At 43.3% G+C, this 18,509-nt stretch overlaps 1 protein-coding gene across 3 annotated transcripts in view; it reads right to left on the bottom strand.

The window, feature by feature from the left end:
• Positions 1–18,509, bottom strand: part of CEP44 (centrosomal protein 44) — a 319,162-nt gene that overhangs the window by 191,715 nt on the left and 108,938 nt on the right. For 2 of the 3 annotated variants that reach the window (XM_086962443.1, XM_086962445.1), the window contains exon 1: positions 10,256–10,445. The exons of the other annotated variant lie outside the window; for it this stretch is intronic. The gene's annotated coding sequence lies outside the window, so the exon portion shown is untranslated. Of the gene's footprint in view, positions 1–10,255; positions 10,446–18,509 lie in introns of those variants that run through there. 3 annotated transcript variants of the gene reach the window in all.

Raw genomic sequence — 18,509 nt, 5'->3', positions numbered from 1 at the left:
GGGTTGTTTGAAGAAGAATGTTAGATGAGCCTAGTGTACTAGTAGTTCAATCTAATCTAAGGATTCAGTTGATAATTATTGAAGAAATTGCATTTTTTTTTGTTGGTGTGATTTGCTAATGGCTAACTACTGAAATTATTAAATATTTTGCTATTATAAGCCATTTCAGCTCATAGGTCGTATCACAATAAAAGCGGTTAACAAAAGGCATTTTATTATGACGCTTATTTACAGTGTTTGCATTGGCGGCAAAATTGGGGTATTGACTGCATATTACTTTGGTTTGTGATTTGTTAATAGCTAATTTTTAAGCTATATTACCTGTGACAAGCAGAAGTTAGCCCGTATGTATAATAATTATAAATTAACTTCGGTGGTGATGCATATTGCACTTAATTAACGCTTATGAATGGTCAATAGCAACATATCTGCAATTATAATACCTGCTGCTACAATGGTATTTGCTGCTAGTATAATCAAGCATGATGCACTTTGTTATGGTTTATGAATGGATAATAACTAAACTTCTGCAATTATAATATCTGCTGTTAATATATGTTATCTTAGTTATATGCTGCTAAAATAGTATTTGCTGCTAGTATAAGGCACTTTAGTAAGCATAATGCATTTTAATTATTTTCATGTAATGTTTTTAATATTCTGTCAAAAATGTCACTTATCAACTAATAATCGGTGGATCTTGCCATGGATGTTAATAGTTTTGTGTATATGTGTTTCTTTTTTTTTTTCTTGTTTTACTTTTTTGTAATGATTTTAATTAATCAACAAATAAACTACTACTACTACTACTACTACTACTACTACTACTACCCTGGGTTCTTGGTGAACCTACAAACCCTATATATCCCAGCAACCAGAAAGGTCTACTGGATGTAATAGTATATTGCTTTTGTAAATCAGCCAACATGACAAAAAGTTACAGATGAAAACGTAGTCACAAATGATCATTTTTTCCTACTCATTTACAATATCTCTTTATTGCAATAGTAATTTTCCTTAGGAAACCTTGCGTTATTGACACAGACCCATACTGAATAAGTAATTTTGTCTACTTTTCGGAAATCTATAGCTGTCCTTGTTCACGCATGGGTTTCACACTGCTTCCCACCACAAACTGGAAGTAAGATGAGAGCACAATAAATAAGGACAAGCATTTGCAATGCAATATGTCTCGTGTTTAGGCGAGTTTAATCTACTGGCATTGTAAATGACAATGCATTTATTTGGGTTTTAAAAACGAAAATAAAAATAAAAGGCAATGTCGCAGCGTGTGCGAGCATCTGAAGCAATTTCTGAAAGCCCCTACATGAGTCTTTGCCAGAACAGCGCATGCACGCTGTTACAGGCTCGACCTAAAAATGGGCTACCTCTTTGAAAAATGCCAAAACTATGGTTCAAAATGAGGTTTCCGATTCACCTCTGCATGTTCCTCAAAGCTGGAAAGATGCGACTATCACGGCAAATTGTTTATGGATGCCATTTTTAGGGGGGAAAAGGCAGGCACTATTATCCAGAGTACTTTATTTCTCAATTTTTTTCCAATAAACTCAAAATGTTGCTATATTTTACCTATTTTCTCGGTCCCCTCGAGGGGAATCTACAAATCATGGGTACAATTAGCATACCCCGGGTGCTGGAAAACAAGGACACAAATTTGACATGGATGGATTTGACAGAAATTATTAGCCAGGTACTGGCAGCTCTTAGCAGCTCTTGCGCAGCGTGGTGAGCGCGTTTTGCTTTTAACACCCTGTTTTGTATTTTTGTTTGTTTTTCTTTTCTTCTACCCTGATTTTAATTGGCAGCATTTTCGGGGCTCTCCAATTACCTGCACCATAATAGTTAGAGCACCGCCGCTTGAGCGGGCCCGGTTCCGGGGTGGCTGAGGGTTTCTCTTGCTTCCCTAGCGGGCGCCATCTTGGGAAGGGCTTTGATGCTCTTCCAGCGCCATCTTGAGTGTACTGGAGGGTCGCTTTGCTCCCCACCTGGAGGGACTACTTAAGGCGGTCCCCGTGTGTTGTGCACCTTGATAGAAATTATTAGCCAGGTACTGGCAGCTCTTAGCAGCTCTTGCGCAGCGTGGTGAGCGCGTTTTGCTTTCAACACCCTGTTTTGTATTTTTGTTCGTTTTTCTTTTCTTCTACCCTGATTTTAATTGGCAGCATTTTCGGGGCTCTCCCCTTACCTGCACCATAATAGTTAGAGCACCGCCGCTTGAGCGGGCCCGGTTCCGGGGTGGCTGAGGGTTTCTCTTGCTTCCCTAGCGGGCGCCATCTTGGGAAGGGCTTTGACGCTCTTCCAGCGCCATCTTGAGTGTACTGGAGGGTCGCTTTGTTCCCCACCTGGAGGGACTTCTTAAACCAGTCCTCCGAGCGCAGCGGGATCGCGCAGCGGGTCGGCCTCCGCTTTGCCGGAGTCTTGCCAGAGTCCTGCCCGTCAGCGTCTCGGCAGTGGACGGGGCTGGACGGCTGGGTGTCTTTTTTCATCTGAACTTCTGTGCTGTTTCATAGATATGATTAGCTATACCTCGGTAGATTTACTTGCTTTACGCCTCCCCCGTGGCCAAAGTCATATCTTCCCTGGCGGTCGGGCCTCAAGGAAAGGTTGCTCGATCTGCGGTTGGCATCTCCCGATGTCTACTGGTACCGCGCTGGACAATATCCCGGCTCCTTTTCAATGTTTTCTTCTTAATACCAGATCTCTGAACTGCCATTCTCTTGATATCTGCAATATATTACAGAATTCCAATATATCATGCTTATTTCTCACAGAGACCTGGCTAAGTGATTGCTCCGCACCTGATTTAGCCAACGCCATCCCTCCGGAATACAACATCTTCAGGAGGGATAGAATATCGAGCAGAGGAGGAGGAGTAGCACTTGTTGTAAAGCAAAACATTCCCTGCTCAACCTTTCCGGTAGAGAACATTCAGGGATGTGAAGCCCTTGGTTTCACCCTTCATTTCTCTCCCCTCCAGGCCTGTACCGGGATTCTTCTGTATAGAACCCCGGGACCTGCAGGGCCTTTTTTTGATGAACTACAAGTAGCTCTCTGTTCCCTGTCTTAGATCTGAGCACTGTATTCTTCTTGGGGATCTTAATGTTCATATGGATAATATACTTGACCCCGATGCAATGAAACTTAGTGACATCACAGCCCCATTAGGATTGTCTCCGTTCCTGCAAGAACCGACACACAATAAAGGCCATACCCTGGATCAGGTTTTTTCAACGAAATCTATTACTATAACTTCCATACAACCAGTACTGTGGTCTGATCATTTCTTGATTTCCTTTTCCGTACCTGCCACTGCTCTTACTCGGGTGAGAGAATCAATAGAGACCACGCGGACTTCGCGCCCTTTCCATCTACTTTCGGTGGATATGTTATCTGAGGCCCTTACCATCTTTCCATGTCCTCTTTTGGGCAATTTGGAAGAGAATCTTGTTCTCTTCCACAATTGGCTGATAACCAGACTTGAGACCTTAATCCCCGAAAAAAATCCTAAATCAGGTGAACGTAGAGCGTCGGCCCCATGGTTCCCTCCCCAGTTAAAGATGCAACGGCAGGGATGTAAAAGGGCCGAGAGAGTCTGGAGACGGGCCTATGATCCGACTGAAAAATTGAAATTTCGAGCGATAACTAAAGCCTACCATCAGTCGATCTGGAATGAAAAAAAGGCTTATTTCGAGCGCCGAATTGATGAGGCAGAAAATGGTTGCAAAGAAATTTTTAAAGTTGTTCTGGACTTTACTTCTCCAGCCATCTGCACTCCATCTCATACTCATTCAGAAGTATGGATAAAAAAGCTTGCAACTTTCTTTGTTAGTAAAATCACAACCATTCAAGCCTCTCTTTCCCACTCCAGCTCACAGTTGGTTCCGAGTCCTTCATCCCCCCCTTCATTTATGGAGGGTCAAGGCCCTTTTCTCTCAGAATTTCCCCATCTGTGTCTTGATACTTCTCTCAAGCTTCTGTCAAGTTTGAAATCAGGCTCCCCACTTGATCCGTGCCCGGCTAAACATCTGGGGAAGGTGGCACCTACCTTAAACGCCCTGCTGAATCCCCTTCTGAATTCCTCCCTGTCAACAGGTGTGGTTCCGCAGGCATTGGAGCATGCTTTGATCCTGCCACTGATCAAGAAGCCTACCTTGGACCCCCTTATCCATGCCAACTATAGGCCTATTTCCCATCTCCCTGCTCTGGCGAAAGTGGCCGAGACATTTGCACATCGGACGATTTCCAATTTCATCGAAGGAAACGATCTGTTGCACGCCACGCAATCTGGGTTCCGTGCAAATTATAGCACGGAGTCGGCTCTTCTCGAGGTCACGGATGCCATCAGGGAAGTACTCGACTCTGGGGGAAGAGCTATGTTGGTAATGCTTGATTTGTCGGCGGCTTTCGACACCGTGCCTCACGATCGCCTCCTTGTAAGACTCTGGGAGAGCGGCCTTCGGGGAACGGTGTGGAATTGGCTTAAATCATTTCTGTCCGACCGCCGGCAAACGATCTGGGCGCCCCCTTTCTCCGCTGATATGGCTCCGCTAGAGGTGGGGGTTCCGCAGGGTTCCTTTCTCAGCCCCATGCTGTTTAACATCTTTATGGCCCCTCTGGCGGTAGTCGCGGAGTCCTTTGGCGCCCAGATCGTATCCTACGCCGATGACACCCAGCTCCTATTAACTTGTGATTGAGGCGGGTCATTCGACGGCATACAGATCAGGGATTGCCTTGGTGCGGTCTTTGAGTGGTTCAGGTGTAATGGCTTAAAGTGCAATTCCGATAAGTCGGAACTGCTCTTTTTTGGATGCGCCTGTGAACCAGACTGGAAAGCTTGGTGGCCACAAGATATGTTTCCCCCTGACAATGTGTCTCTCAAGGCTAAAAACTTAGGAGTGATAGTGGAAAGAGAACTGTCCTTTGGGCCACATATTTCGTGCCTTTCAGGTAAATGCTTCAGCATTTTACGGATGCTGAGGAAGTTTCTTCCTTTAGTGTCTTTCCAGCATAGGAAGATAATTGTTCAGACCTTGATTGGATCTCGACTGGACTATGCAAACGTTCTCTTTTTGGGTCTACCAAAATATCTTTTGACCCGTTTGCAAGTAGTCCAGAACTCGGCAGCCCGTGCTATCTACGGGCTCCCAAGAAGAGCAGGTGCCACTGTCCTACTGAAAACCTTACACTGGTTACCGATCGCAAAGAGAATTCTTTTCAAAAGCCTGACTTTTGCCTTCAAAGCTTTACAAGGCACGGGCCCCAAGTACATAAGGAAATGTCTCTCCCGATATGTACCTAGCAGGTCTTTGAGATCATCTTGTTTATCCAAGATGTCAGTCCCGGCTATCAGGCGTGCTAGGATGGGAGGTCGGTCATTCCGCTACCTAGCTCCGAAGACTTGGAATGAACTACCACTTTCCCTTAGACAGGCTCCCAGTCTCCTTGCTTTTAGAAAAGATCTTAAAACGTGGCTTTTTACCAAATCATTTCTTTTCCTCTCTTCTGTCCGCATTTTAGTTGTTATGTTGTTGTCTTACTTGCTGATACTCTTCGCCAAAGCGCCGGGATGCTCCTTGGAGTAGCCGAGCGCTATAGAAGAAATAAATTAACATAACATAACATACCATAGTAAAAAAGGTTAGGGAGCCCTAAGAACGAACTACCTCAGACAAAAAAGGGCTCAGCAGTGTGTGTGTGAGGGCGGGGGGCGGAATTCAGGGGTTAAAGGGTGATGTATCTTTTCAAAAAAGTATTGTATTAATCCTCATCTTAGAAATGTGGCAGAAAACGTCTGCAAAATATGTACAATATGTTAACAAAACAACATAGTTAAAAGGACCAGTGTGAAGGTGAGTCTTGTAGACAAAAAAGCAGGTCCTTTCACAAGTCTGCAGGTAGATTTTGAAGAGATGCCCCCTTCAATTGGGTATAAAATATTTTAATGATGGCCAGCTTATTTTCAATATAGATTAAAGCATATCCAAAAGGACGAAAATGTGATGTACAGACAGTTGTCAAATTGCTATTGAGGGAGTTGATCCCAAGGATTGTACAGAAGACTTCAATAGAGACAGACAAAAAAGTACACATTTAGGAATTAAATCATGAAGCTCTGAACAATGAACATAAGAACATACAGGTACTATTAGCCAAGGTGAATGCCTCAAAATCTCTGAAATACCCAAATCTTCTTCCTTTGGTTTTTCTTAGCATGAGATATACTACAGGTGAGAAGACTGTGTTGAGTGCCCATGAGGTGATCATAAAACAGCTTGTTAATATTACTGATGGTTTGGTCTTGTATTACTGCAAAGGCTTGAGTGATCCATACACTCTCAGTCGATTAAGCTTGCTACACCTTCTGCAAGTAATGACATTTGTCGTAACCTTGAACCTGGAAACTGGGTTCTCGTGAAGAATAGTTTAAGAAGGCTTAGTTGGATCCATGCAGTAAAGGGCTATATCAGTGACACAGGTGAAAAGCACAGTGGTGAAGTGTGGAAGTGTGCGCATTTGATTCACGCATTTCACACAAAGAAGAGTATGTGCTACATGGAACAGAAAGAGAATCGGAGACACAAACTATTGACCGAGAAAGCTAAACTGAAGTTTGCTGTGTGTATCCAGAGAGGGGCAAGCAAAGAGTCTAAAAACAAGACGAAAAAAGAACTCTGAAAACCCAAAGAGCAAATCAGAGTCCACTACTTGCAAACTGCGCAAATCAAGAAAAAAAAAGACTAAACTAAAGCAGATCAAACAGAGGATAGAAGCTTGATTCAAGCTGACTTGCCTGGGACCGTGATAGAAAGAAGCAGAGCACTGCAAAAAGGATGGGATACATTGTAAAAAAAAATGTTTTAAATCTACAGAAATTGCAAATGAGAGTGATGACAAAGAATGAACAAAATATTAATGAATTATCATTGGCTAAGTCAACTGTAGACGTTGCATCAAGATCAACAAGAGTCAGCGCTTCAAATAGGAAATACACAGTTTCTGAATGAGCATATATGACACAAATTGTGCCAGAAGAAAGAGAGACTGATTTGAAAGATTTTACATTTTTGCTTCAAGAGCTCCCATGAATGGACGAACTGTGAAATGATGAATTCGAAATTAATTTCCTGATAAAGAAGGGAATTATTGCTCTGAATTTGAGAGAAAAATCATTTTTACAAGAACTTTTTATAGGTTTGGATTACTTCTAAGCTCCCTTAGATTACTTTTTGTACTTGGGGATCTTTGCTTCATAATAAAATTTAATTTAGGAAAAAAACTGATTTAAAGAACTGGAGAAGATGCCAATAAGAAAAGAGACTTTGCTTGGATTTCCATATAACCTTTATTTTATACACATTAAGCACTCAGTAATGTGGCAACTATTTTAAAGTCCACTGAGACTATTTCATTGTGTTGTAACTTGAACTTTAATGATGATGCACTTGTTACAGTGTTAAGTGCATCATAGGAACATTGAGGGTGACCTGTCAACACTGAGTCAGCTGGACTGTAGCTGGCTCAGTGGAGGATGTGTTCCTGAGGTGGATGCAATAAAGATGATGCTCCCTTATCTGTAGCGTTTGACTTATCACATTGCAGAAAAAAAAATCATTTTTGTAATTCATCTGAGAAAAACTTTGTTGTTCCCCTCACAATAAATTGTCACAAAGTGTCATACACAGGCAGATTGCAAACATGGAAAGGTCACAATAAGCGAATTGAAAATGTGCCAGCCACGATAGACAATCATGAACTCTGCGTGGCTTAGTGTGCTATGTTGTAATAAAGGTCCAGAAACACTGGAATCTTGATTGTAAGTTGTTTAATGTAGCATCAAACCTAGATGCCGCTGTGGCCAGGCCCCACAGAGTAACTGCTCCAAAACATTCAAAACACTATAAAAACAGCACCTTCCCCATGGTAAGCATGACATAGTAAACATTCTTATGAATGAATGAATGAAAAATGTATTGTTCAGTTACTAAAAACTTACCATTAAAACAACATTATACAATTCTTCTTACATTTCATACATTATTAAGACCACAATTAAAAGAAACTTTTCATCAATGTATAAAACCAAGTATAAATAAAACCATCCTCATTGTCCACAGTTAAGAAATTTCTTCTCCACTATTTCTATAAACTTCAGAAGTCTACCCGTAAATTGCAAGCTTTCTCCTTGTAAACTAGCTATGACTGCTTGTCGGCATGTTCGTATAATTTGGCTATTAAAGTCCAACTTTAGCAGCCTCCTACGATCCTCTATTAGTGCAGGGCAGCTAGAGATGATATGACAAATGTCTTCCCTCTTGTAATAACAGAGGCGACACACCCTCTCACTACTCATCAATTTCCAAGTAGAGGCGTCTCCAAGAAATTGGCTATTTCCAAATCGGAGTTTCGTCAGCTTCACACTTTGGCTATTTGAGTCTCCTAAATATCTTTGGGGTTTTAGCATACCAGACGAAGCAATAACTGTCCATGCATGGGATCTCTTTGCCAGTACTGCTTTATCCCATAAAGACAACAATTTTTTTCTGCACCCATTTATTACTTTGTTAAAAGCCACCTGTGAAAGAGGTAAGGCCCATAGTTGTTCCGCATTGAACGTATCTATTGCCAGTTTGAAATATTCATGTGCCTGCTTATGTTTATTATCGCATATTGCCTGATGTAAATTGCAACATTATTGTCTCTCATGTAAAGCGCTCTGATTCCATTGGGTCTAGCCAGCGCTAAATAATAATTCATTAATTACATTTGTTCCCATCTAGTACTCTTTCTCTCTTTGTCTACCTCCTTAGCTCCAATCCACTCTCCCCTGAATCTCTCACCTTGCCTGCTTGTCTGCCTAGCCCTCTGTCCTTTATGCCCTTTGACTAAGCACTCCTTCTCCCCTTGTAGGGGAAACATCCAATAGTTATACTCTGGAGTCTCAACGTACCCGCTGAGAGAGACCACTGCGCCAAGGGAGCCACTCACAGCTGAGGTATGGTATGGCACCCCTTGCCAAAGCACTCCCTCTCCCCTTTTAGGGGAAGGATCCAGTATGTAGGCCTTGGAGTCTCAGAGACCCCTCTGGGAGAGTCCACTGCGTAAAGGGAGCCTTCCGCAACAGAGGTAGGGAAGTGATACCACTTCCCCTGAGATCACAGCTTACTGGACTTTGGACGTTGCTTTGACTCGTCTACCAGTTTGTGTCCCCATCGCCCTTCCCCGCCTCTTTCCATGCGGTGTTCTTCACCCTCCCCTCCTCTTTCCCACCTTTATTACCTGCCTACTTCCCAGCTCCTTCCCCCCTCCCCTGAATCTTTCCCCTTGCCTGCTTTTCGCCTTACGCATTTGTGCTTACTGTTAATCTTGACCTTACAAGTAACTTTGTTGCCATGCTCTAATAACTGTATAACCTTTGTAATGATGTAACCTGTAACTATGATCTAATGCTTATGTAAAGCGCTCCGATACCTCCGGATCTAGCCAGCGCTATATAAAACCTTTAAAATAAATAAATAAATAAATAAATAAAACAAACTACTGTCATAAGCATTCTTATGAAACATCAAACAGAACCTACACATTTAAAACAGCCTTACCACAAAACGCTTCACACACACAAATGCACTACGATCCTGCAATGGGGTTTGAAGCTCTATATCAAAGGTACAATACAATGCTATCGGATTCAGATGTCCCACTGTTAGTGCCTCTGACTTTGACCCGGACGCGGTGTTAAGCCAAGAGGATTTCTCCAATGTCACTGGCGAGCAAAATCTCACGCTATATATTTTTCAGAGGGATCTTCACTAATGATCGGTAATTTAAAAACTCGAAATCTCATTTTTTTTGGCCCGAGAACACTAACAATACTAGACTTTAATAGACTTCCAATGCGCAAGACAAGTACTGCTCCTTACCGGGCCGAAGATCAACTAACTCCCTTGAGTCTTTAAATCAGATTAATAAAAAATACGCTACAAGTGGCACCAACGAAAATGTTGATATGTCACAGAGGGATACACGTGTGCAAAAGTTAAAGGGCTTGAGCTACAGGGAAAAGTAATTCAGGAAAGAGAAAAGTCTAAAGGATCAACACCATTAAAATACTGAAGCAGCAAAGAATTGTCCCATGTAATATAGGTTAAATGCATCAGAGTGGAAATTGGGACTCTCTCCATAGTAGCAGACGCAACAACGTAAAACACTTCAAGGCAGCTCAAATAAAAGAACAAACCAGGAGTAAGTAGAAGCTCTCGTGAATGTGGGTACTAGGCCTGAACGCCAGTCTCTCGCAGGGTGAGTGGGTCGATGTGAGTCTTGGAGATGAAGTACACGGGGTCGCAGTGGTACGTTAAAGGGTTCTGGATTTAACGGCAGAGACGCAGATGTAGGAATCCATCTTGGAGAGTCTGTCAGTGTAGACCGTTAAACTAGACCGCATCCTGTCAAAGAACCTCGCGAGAATTTAGGGCCGCCATCTTGGGAGTGTGCCGGCAACGAGAACAGCGGACGGGAAAAGCAAGAGCGAAAGAGAACTCAGAAGACTCGGTTTAGACGGAAGGCTGACATAAGCACTTGGTGCAACAATAGCGCGTAGAGTCCAGTGGGACGAGGCGGCGAAGCAGTGAGTGGGGCTCAGACAACGGTGGGAGGCGGGGTAGAGTCTTTCAAGAGGTGAGCTGTCTTGTACGGTGTGACCAGAATTAGTTGTGTGATAATCCCATAGGACACATGACAGTTCCCTATGAGACTGAGAACAGAGCAAATTCTAAATAGATGGGTTTCTGATCCAGGTGTGAAAGGTTTTTTAAAACCCTTGCGCCCCCTTTTCCAAATCGGCTTAAGTAATGCAGTTTAAGATGCAGAGCAACCCCCGTAACGAGTGACATAATTTAGTATCTGCTTCTGTGTACTGATAGGTGCCAAATCAGAAAAGGGTGGTCGGAAGGGGGAGGGGAGGTTGGGAGAACGTCACAATTTCCAATCGTCACTGTCATTTTCGGTTACTGCGCACGCGCACTTCTTGGGCGCATGCGCGGTAACCATGACCGGTTCAGTGTTGTCAAATAGCTGTCTTGTTTTGTTTCAACACACTGCTCAGCATATACTCCCCTTCAGTTTGCCTATACTGTGCAGTTCGTGCGACTGGCAACAAACCGGGAAGCCCTGTGTGATTAGATGTTGTAATGAACGTTTTGCTGTATCAATTATTAAAGAAGATTAAACAAAAAGTGATGTTAAAAGCATGGGAATTCATATACAACACGATTGATAGTATACAGAAGGTGTAGTATTGAGCGTCCTCGCGGCGCAGTGCTGACATATTACCTCGTGTAATCTCTGTGCACGAGGTTGCCGTTTGTAGCATTCCGTGTTCTGGAGTCAGTCAGTCAAATAACTGTATTCGATCTTAAGATAAGATCATAAGAGTACAGTACATCAGAAAGTGCATACTTACAAAATATCAAGGCATCTAATTAAATTTTACAGCATTTTTCTGAGCAGAATTTACAAAAAGTGCACAAATAACACTTCTAGAGGGGATAAAAACGCAGCTGTTTAAAAATAAGAAAACTCATCCATAAAAAAGACCAACACAATATTTCCAATTCATAATATAAAAACACAGTTCTATATAAAATAGCCTAAAAAGAGTAAATTGCACAATTAAATTGATAAGTATTATTATTAAGAATCTTTTAGTCTCATCATTATTGACGAACAGAGGTAAGATGCAAGACAATAACACACTAGGTTGTCAGACAGCATTTGTAAAAAATACAAGGCAGGGCGGCATTGTGTAAATGTATGCTTCCGCTTAAGAGGAAGAATGTACTTTTTGCGGTATGACAAGTTAAATTTACCAAAGAAGATTAAGTGTAGAATAGATTGTAGGGAGGTTCCATCACACAGGCAGACTGACAGATCGTTTGGTGAATAGGTTCCCGTAGGTTAGCCTACCATACTTGGGATAAGGTTTAACCAGAATCTAACCAATATCAAACGATGTTGCATATTAGTGAAAAGACCATATAAGAATTTGAATCAAAAGGGATGGAAGGTAGCCCTGAATATAGTTTTACCGTATATTTATTACAGTTACTTTCATGTCTTTAGTACAACCTTTTTGTTAAGAAAAGTTTTTTTATTTCAACTTTAGAAATCTATTGACCGTTAGCTGTGTCGCTATACAGGGACAGTAGTCCCAGAAATGTTAATGGTGTTCTGGAGTCGAATGGTATCTGCGAGGTCCATTGCAACATTGTATTGTATTGTAATTATAGCGCTTCCTACTCCTAACAAAGCGTCAAAACACTTTTTTGGCTAGTAGCACACTACTCTGGAACCCATAAAGGGTTAGAGATGAATTGGTATAGTGAAAGATGAAAGTAATTTTAGCGATGTATATGTTAGTCTGTTATTTGGATTGAGCAGGATAGTGGTTTTTTTTTTCATCAAATTTTAGTACTCATATCACCAGAGCGTTCTGCAAGTCTTGGACCGTTTTGGCACCCTTGATTCATCTCGTGGTCCGTTGCATTCACTCGCCCGAGCTTCCTAAGCTCTGATCGCATCCAGGGGGGAAATAACCTTCCAAACTACCATGATCTGGTATAATCCTAGGACTATGGATAGATTTTTTTATATTCTGACACAGCCCTACTTAGTACCACAGTGCTAACTTGCCCACTTTATAAAGTCCTCCCATATCTCCCCCGACCCTCGTTGGTTACATTCGGTATCCATTTTGCTAGTCCACTTAACCACTTTTAGCCACCCTGTGGGATGTGGAGACAGGGTCTATCCAATGTTTACATATCTCACGTCTGGCCAAAAGTAATAGATAGAATATCGGGCCCCTTTGCTTGCTGTTCAAAGTGTTATACATATTATCCACCCCTAGGAGTACTAATGTCGCTATCAAGGCTATGGGTTCCCCAAAAAGGCCCCTTATGGTGGTTTCTGCAACCTTCCAGTATTCTTTTACTGCTGGGCAGACGGAACAAATTTGTACATCATTGGCTTTTGGGAGATTGCATCTGTTGCATCTGGGGACTGGCTGCAACATGAACTTAGCCACTTTTATAGTTTGCAGGTGTAACTATTGAATATAATAATTTTAATGAGTTTGTCCAAAGCAGTTGTAGATTCTGTTCCTGGAATGTATCCATCCAGATCGCGTAAGGAGTCTCCAGTTTCTTTTCCTCTGTCTCCAGGAATTGCTCATACTACTTTGAGACTTCTTTACTTTTTGCACTAACATCCTGGAGGAGGACCTCAAAGTCCCATAAACCAACTGTTTCATGGGAGGCTGTAGATTACCATGACGTGAGCTGGACATATTAAAGTCTAGACAATCTGTTGCCAGTTTTTGCTCTCAGCACCTCCCAAGGCAGAAACCCGCAGTTTGATATTGGGTCGCCCCACATGGACACCCCTGCTTGCTTCAAGGGAAGGCTCAATCCATCCTTCAGACATTCTGGTGTCCCTGGGGATTTCCAGATCGGTGCAACTTCCAAATAGTACCCAATATTTAACATCCTCCTCACTGCACCCCAAAGAGTTATTGCTGTTTTTAGGACCTTCAACCTTACTTTTTTAAAGAACGTTTGAGCTCCAAATTTATATAAAAAGGCTGCTGGTCCAATCTCATTATCATTTTCCCTAATAAAACTCCCCAAGTGGAAGAATCGCGGTCCCAAAGATCATACGGAGGCTTTTAAATTGAAATGCCATGCAATAGAGGTTGAGGTCTGGCAAGGCCAAGCCGCCCTTCTCAAAGCGACACCTTAGCTTTTTCCATGCTAACTGTTCTCCACGGGAATCCCAAATGAAACTAGTTATTTTTCCCTGTATTTTGTTGATTATTTACTTTGGGAATTCGAGTGGAATTCAATGAAATAAATGTCCCCTTCAGGAGGATGGACATTTATACTAAATTGACCCTCCCATAGATGGTTAATGATAGGTTCTTCTTAAGATATTTTATCTCTGCACACACGCTGCCTCCCCAACCCTCCAAATTCCAGCACATCACCTCTGCCTTGGACATGCCTACTAAATATCTAGATATTTCCTCAAACTCTTTTTTCAGCTGCTCCACCCTTGGGAGCGTTCGGTCAGATACATAGATTATTAAATCATTTGCATATAATGCTATTTTACTGTGGGAGGGGAGTGAGTGGATAAGGATTATCTGATCGTCTTTCCTCAGGAGGTGCGCCAAAGGTCCAATATATATATCAAACAAGAGGGGAGATAGGGGGCAACCCTGCCTTGTTCCTCTATAAATGTTAAAGCTGTTTGTCAGGGAACCAATTAGAAGGATTTAGCCATAGGACATTCATATAATTTTCTAAGTGCCTTGATAAAACCTTAACCAAAACCGATTGATTCCAAAACTGGCCTTGATAAAACCTGTACCAAAACCGATTGATTCCAAAACTGGCCAGAGGAATCCCCAACTAACACGAACGAATGCCTTGGCGGCATCAATGGTGATCACCGCCAAGGGGATCAAGTGCACAGTTGCTAAATCTATGGTCCCAATCAGTGACAATGTCAGTTCTTGAATTTGTCTCTTCGGGACAAACCCCTTCTGGTCTATTTGTATCAATTGGGGAGCCACCTTTGCCAATCTCCCCGCCAAAATGACAGTATAGATTTTATAATCTACATTTAACAGGGAGATTGGGCGATATACGTCGGTTCTCCTCAGGTCCTTTGCAGGTTTTAGAATCAAAACTATTGTGGCCTCCCTCCATGAGCTTGGGATCGGCATTTCCCCCTTGTAAACTGAATTAAATACCAACTTCATTTCCCAAACTATTTAGTCTGTGATTAGTTTATATACCTCAACCAGCAGTGAGTCTGGTCCCGCTGCTTTCCCATTCTTTAGAAGCAAAAGCTGCTCTCTTAATTCCCCATCGGTGAATGGGGCGTCCATTATCTTCCTAAATTATCTAACCACAGCTTAGGCTCCCCACATCTGATTGCACTTCCTCTGTATATACTTCAGGGTAGAGTGAGACCAGGCTAACCTGCATATTCTCTTCCTTTTTTGAGATATCACTCTGGGGTTGATGATCAATTCCCCGAAATAATTTTGTGACCTAGAAGCCCTCGACCTCCATGCTAACAATTCTCCAGCCTTCTCTTCATATTCAGATTGTTGCATACGTCCCGCTAACCACCTCGCCTGGCTCTTTGCCTCTAAATTGATTTTATGATTTAATCTGGCTTCCTCCAGTTGTTTCGAATATGCTACTTACCAGTATGCATCTGTTCTTGGCATGTAGGGCTACTGACATTCATATCTGTGCATAGATCGCCGCCTAGTGTTGGGTCCAGATGATTGCACATTGTTGTCCTGGAAGAGTCTTTGAAGTATCACGAGATAGGTGGCTCCTCCCCTGGACTACAGTGCGCATGGGCATCCTCTCCATCCTCAGATTGTTTTTCGCCATTGTGGCAGAGATGGAGTGTAATACAGTGAGTGATGTCCATGCTAGATAATAATTCTGAATGCTACAGCTGCTACAGGCGCCGGGGAGGAGGGTGGGCGATATCAATGTCAGCAGCCCTACATGCCAAGAACAGATGCATACTGGTAAGTAGCATATTCTGTTCGAGGCATGTGGGCTGCTGAATTCATATCCGTGCATAGATTACATAGCAGTCCCTCCTGTTAGCGGCGGCTGCCCGTGCCAGCTGCAGCAGTCTGAAAAAGAGTTTTGAGAACAGCCTGTCCTACAGCTGCCTGCTATTTAGAATGCACATCTACGCAGTAGTGTTTCGTAAATGTATGTGTGGTGGACCAAGTGGCTGCCTTATATATCTCTTCTAAAGGAATATTCCCAAGGAAAGCCATGGACGCTCCTAACTTACGTGTGGAGTGTGCACGTGGTGGAATGGTTAGTGTGCGTTTAGCCTTAGCATAGCAAATCTGTATACATTTAACGATCCACCGGGCTATCCCTGCTTTGGAAATGGGTTTGCCTTTGTGTTGTGGAGAAAAGGCAACGAAAAGCTGTTTTGTTTTTCTGAAATCCTTTGTTCTGTCTATATAGTACATTAGAGCCCTTTTGACATCTAACATGTGTAGGGATCTCTCTGCGACATTTTCCGGATTAGGAAAGAAAACTGGCAGTTCTATGGTCTGGTTCATGTGGAACTGCGAAATCACTTTAGGCATAAATGTAGGGTTGGTGCGTAATACCACCCTATTTGCGTGGACCTGGATGAATGACTCTTGAATGGTTAGTGCCTGGAGTTCACTAACTCTCCTCAGTGAGGTAATGGCAACTAGGAAAGCAACCTTCCAAGTCAGAAATTGAATCTCACAAGAGTGTAGAGGTTCAAAAGGTGGTCCCATTAATCTGGTGAGGACCACATTCAGGTTCCAGACTGGTGACGGTGGGTGTCTGGGAGGGATCACTCTTTTAAGTCCCTCCAGAAAAGCTTTAATGGCAGGCACTCTGAATAATGAGAGGTGCTGCCTGTTCTCAAGATAGGCTGCTATGGCGGATAAATGTATGCAAATTGAACTGTATGCTAGATTACATCTGCATAAATGCAACAAATAACAGATGATGTTTTGAATAGATGCATCCAGTGGGTTAATGTAATTGTTGGTACAATATATGAAAAACCTTTTCCATTTAGCCGCATAGTATGCTCTGGTTGTGGGCCGTCTTGCCTCCTTGATGATATTCATACATTCCGGCGGCAAGTTGAGGTAGCCAAATTCTAGGACTTCAGGAGCCAGAACGCCAGGTTGAGCTGTTGCGGATCTGGATGCTGAATGTCTCCATGGCTCTGCGTCAAAAGCCTGGGTGTGAGGCGTAGCCGTTGATGCAGTACCACGGATAGTTCTAGAAACGTGGTGTACCATGGTTGGCGTGCCCACATCGGAGCAGCCAGGATGAGGGTCATCGAGTGTTGCCGTAGTTTGCGTGCCACCAGCGGTATCAAAGGTGCTGGGGGAAAAGCGTACGCAAATTTGCCTGACCAGTTCATCCATATCGCATTGCCCTGCGACTGTGGGTTTGGGAACCTGCTTGGGAAGCTTTCGCATTTTGCGTTTTCCCTTGTGGCGAACAGGTCTATCTGTGGATGACCTCATTGCTGGAAGTACGGTTGGAGTACTGATGGATATATCTCCCACTCGTGCAGCTGGTGGCTGTGTCTGCTGAGCAGATCTGCCATCTGGTTGTCTTTGCCCGGGAAGTGTTCCGCCATGAGGAAGATCTTCCTCTGAATGGCCCACTTCCACATGCTCTGAGCCAGATGAGACAACTGTGGAGAGCGCTTTCCTCCCTTCTTCTGTATGTAGTACATGGCAGTCATGTTGTCCGTCCGGATCAACACAACCTTGTTGCACAAGGGTACCTTGAAAGCTTTCATCGCCATGAAGATTGCCATCAGTTCCAGAAGGTTGATGTGCATCTTCTTTTGCTGTGCTGTCTATAGTCCCTGCACTGTGTAGTGGAGTACATGAGCTCCCCATCCCTGGAGAGACACGTCCGCCGTCAGTACAATTTGTGGAACAGGCTCTTGGAATGGTCGGCCCTTGCAAAGGTTTCGTGGGTTCCACCAATGCAGAGAGTTGAATGCCCGACCGCTCACCAACACTAGGTACTTTAACTGTCCTTGAGCCTGATTCCACTGACGTGCTAAGCACTCCTGAAGCGGACGCATATGAAGTCTCGCGTGCGGGACTATGAAAATGCAGGAGGCCATCATGCCTATCAACTGCATGAACACTTTCGCTGGAAGTGAGCGTTGAGGTCTGAATTTCTGTATCAGCAATTGCATGCTGTTTATTCTCACTGAATTTGGCTGTGCTTTGGCTGCCAGAGTGTCTATTGTCGCGCCCATGTACTGTCGCACGTGGGCGGGCTGAAGGTGTGACTTCGGGTAATTCAGTGAGAATCCCAGACTGTGAAGAAGATGAATGGTGTGGGACATGTGGCTGGCACACTGCTGGGCCGACTTTGCTTAAATAAGCCAGTCGCCCAGATAAGGGTAGACATGCATGTGCTGTCTCCTGAGGTGTGCTGCTACTGTTGCCAGACACTTTGTGAACACCCTGGGTGCCGTCGTTACTCTGAAAGGGAGGACTTTGAACTGATAATGTTGATGTTGAATAGTGAACCTGAGATACTGTCTGTGTGACGGGTGTATGGGTATATAGAAATACGCATCTTTTAGATCCAGCGTTGCGAGGAAGTCTCCCTGACTGAGTAACGGCAGAACCTGTTGCAAGGTGAGCATATGAAAATGCTCTGACAGAATGATACTGTTTAGAGGCCTGAGGTCTAGTATAGGTCTGAGCGACCCGTCCTTTTTGGGTATTAGAAAGTAGAGAGAGTACACCCCTGACCCTTGTTCTTCTACAGGCACGAGCTCTATGGCCCCTTTTTGCAGCATGCTGACGACCTCCTGCTGCAATAAGTGTAAGTGCTCTGCGGACATAGGACGGTGTC

This window comes from Lissotriton vulgaris, chromosome 3_1 (genome assembly GCF_964263255.1).
Source record: "Lissotriton vulgaris chromosome 3_1, aLisVul1.2, whole genome shotgun sequence".
Taxonomy (NCBI): domain Eukaryota; kingdom Metazoa; phylum Chordata; class Amphibia; order Caudata; family Salamandridae; genus Lissotriton; species Lissotriton vulgaris.
The sequence above is the reverse complement of the archived record's forward strand: the minus strand, read 5'-3'. Positions and strand labels throughout refer to the sequence as shown.